This window comes from Schistocerca gregaria, unplaced genomic scaffold (assembly GCF_023897955.1).
Source record: "Schistocerca gregaria isolate iqSchGreg1 unplaced genomic scaffold, iqSchGreg1.2 ptg001646l, whole genome shotgun sequence".
Lineage (NCBI taxonomy): Eukaryota > Metazoa > Arthropoda > Insecta > Orthoptera > Acrididae > Schistocerca > Schistocerca gregaria.
Window position 1 is genome coordinate 145,001 of NW_026062914.1, and position 2,500 is coordinate 147,500.

Consider the following 2,500-nt stretch of genomic DNA (forward strand, 5'->3'; position numbering starts at 1 on the left):
CTGGAATTACCGCGGCTGCTGGCACCAGACTTGCCCTCCAATAGATACTCGTTAAAGGATTTAAAATGTACTCATTCCGATTACGGGGCCTCGGATGAGTCCCGTATCGTTATTTTTCGTCACTACCTCCCCGTGCCGGGAGTGGGTAATTTGCGCGCCTGCTGCCTTCCTTGGATGTGGTAGCCGTTTCTCAGGCTCCCTCTCCGGAATCGAACCCTGATTCCCCGTTACCCGTTACAACCATGGTAGGCGCAGAACCTACCATCGACAGTTGATAAGGCAGACATTTGAAAGATGCGTCGCCGGTACGAGGACCGTGCGATCAGCCCAAAGTTATTCAGAGTCACCAAGGCAAACGGACCAGACAAGCCAATCCGATTGGTTTTGATCTAATAAAAGCGTCCCTTCCATCTCTGGTCGGGACTCTGTTTGCATGTATTAGCTCTAGAATTACCACAGTTATCCAAGTAACGTGGGTACGATCTAAGGAACCATAACTGATTTAATGAGCCATTCGCGGTTTCACCTTAATGCGGCTTGTACTGAGACATGCATGGCTTAATCTTTGAGACAAGCATATGACTACTGGCAGGATCAACCAGGGAGCTGCGTCAACTAGAGCTGAGCAGCCGGCCGCCCGGGAGTGTGTCCCGGGGGCCCGCGCGAACACGCAAGCGTCCGCTCAATTATTCTGCAAACAGGAGGAGGCCGAGCTCCCCTGCACGATACACCTCGAAACCCTCTCAGGTCCCGGCGGCGCGCAGCGCCGTCCTAGGTACTTGGTCGGTTTCGAGAGAGGCGCAATCGCCCGGAGTTAGGCGAGTAGACGGTTTTAGTGCGAACACCCTTGCTCCCAACTGAGCTTGCCGCTGCCGACAGAGGCCCGGGAGCGTGCTGTCGTGGCATTGCCGGCGGGAGACAACACGCGCCACCTATGGTGACCGGCAGCTCCAACGCCAGCGCCACACAAGGGCAAAGCCCCACTTGGGTGCAGAAGCGAACTCTCCCAGCACAGCGCACGCGCCAACACGTCCGCACAACTGCGATACAAACCACCTGCGAGAACCGCTGGGGCGACCGAGCAGCAGACGGCGTCGCGGCGCCGAGTGCCAGGCGGCGGCGCATCCTCAACGCACACAGTCCTCAATCAGACCAGCACACTGCAGATGTCCACCGCGCTTCGCACCGGGCTCGGCTGAACCAACTTTGGCCGCCAGGCGCCGCGTGCAGGGTGCGCCGCAGCGTAGCTGCGCCGCCTGCCGGGCCCGTCGGCTGGCGCTCCTGCCACTCGGCGCCCCCCACCAGCCGCCTGTTGCGCGTGCGCCCACGCAGCGCGCGGCCAACACGCCGGGCGGCCCCCCTTCACCGGCCGGGAACAGTCCCACCAAGCCACCGCCGCGTATCGCTTCATACCCACATGGGCCTAGTCACGTGTGTGGATGTGGCGGGTACCGCTGAAACAACCGGTTAATAGCTGTACCGATCGTCGCCATCACAGATTCACCTCCAGCGTGAACAACCGCTCAACAACGGATTTCCAGTTCATTTGCGTATCTTGGGCAGTAAACGTAGATGTCCACCTACATTTGCGAATTCAACAATTCTTGCATGCCAGGATGTCATGTGTCACGACACGCTACATCAGACCACATACACACTGCGACATGTGCAGAAGAGAACACGTGGAAGGTGGCCCGCGCACGTATGCGATGTCCCTTCCGCGATCCACTGTCAACCGGCATCTGCGGCATGTCCCAGATATGGAACGCGGTCCACCAGGGTAGCACTTTGTGTGAGGCAATACGACAAAGTCGGAATACACGCGTCACTACATCACACGGCTCACGCTGACCTGACCTGACTCACCGCACCACCACCCCCAGCGACCCAGGGTGACATACAATGCGTTCGTACGTTCCTCCCACACGCCTCTACGGCGTACCACAGTGCAACCTAGCTGTTATTGGGAGACGAGACAAGTAGCATCGAGCACAACATATGGAAATTGAGATTCGACACCGTTGGGCACAGCCAGCGTACGGTCACACGTATCACACTACTTCACTCTGTACGTAACGACCGATGATCGGTACAGCGTGTGGGTTACGCGTACGACATCAGCGGACAATGGACACAGACCATACCACGACGTACACTGAGGGCGTCGACATCTGAACGCAACTGAACAGCTGCGAGGCTCATTTAACACTCAAACGCCAGACCGACCAGCTTGAGAGGACGGAGACACAAAGAGAGGGGCAGAGGGGGGGGGGGGGCGATATAGTCCTATTGCAGTACAATTGACAGTGGATAGCGGGAATATGTGGAAAGTAAGCAACACTCGCAAGACATCTACATGAGGATAACAACGACACCAGAGATTCCGAGCAGTGAACTATGTTAGGCAAAGGGACAACGTGGGTTAGGTTAAGGGACAACGTGGGTTAGGTTAAGGGACAACGTGGGTTAGGTTAAGGGACAACGTGGGTTAGGTTAAGGG

The 2,500-nt window shown here is 57.1% G+C and overlaps 1 non-coding gene across 1 annotated transcript in view; it reads right to left on the reverse strand.

Moving 5' to 3' along the window:
• The window catches only part of LOC126333837 (small subunit ribosomal RNA), a 1,893-nt gene extending 1,288 nt beyond the window's left edge, over window positions 1-605 (reverse strand). Inside the window, exon 1 of the ribosomal RNA XR_007564390.1 lies at window positions 1-605. This exon is cut by the window's left edge and continues 1,288 nt beyond it. This is a non-coding gene — a ribosomal RNA (small subunit ribosomal RNA).
• Between the last annotated feature and the right edge of the window lie 1,895 nt (window positions 606-2,500).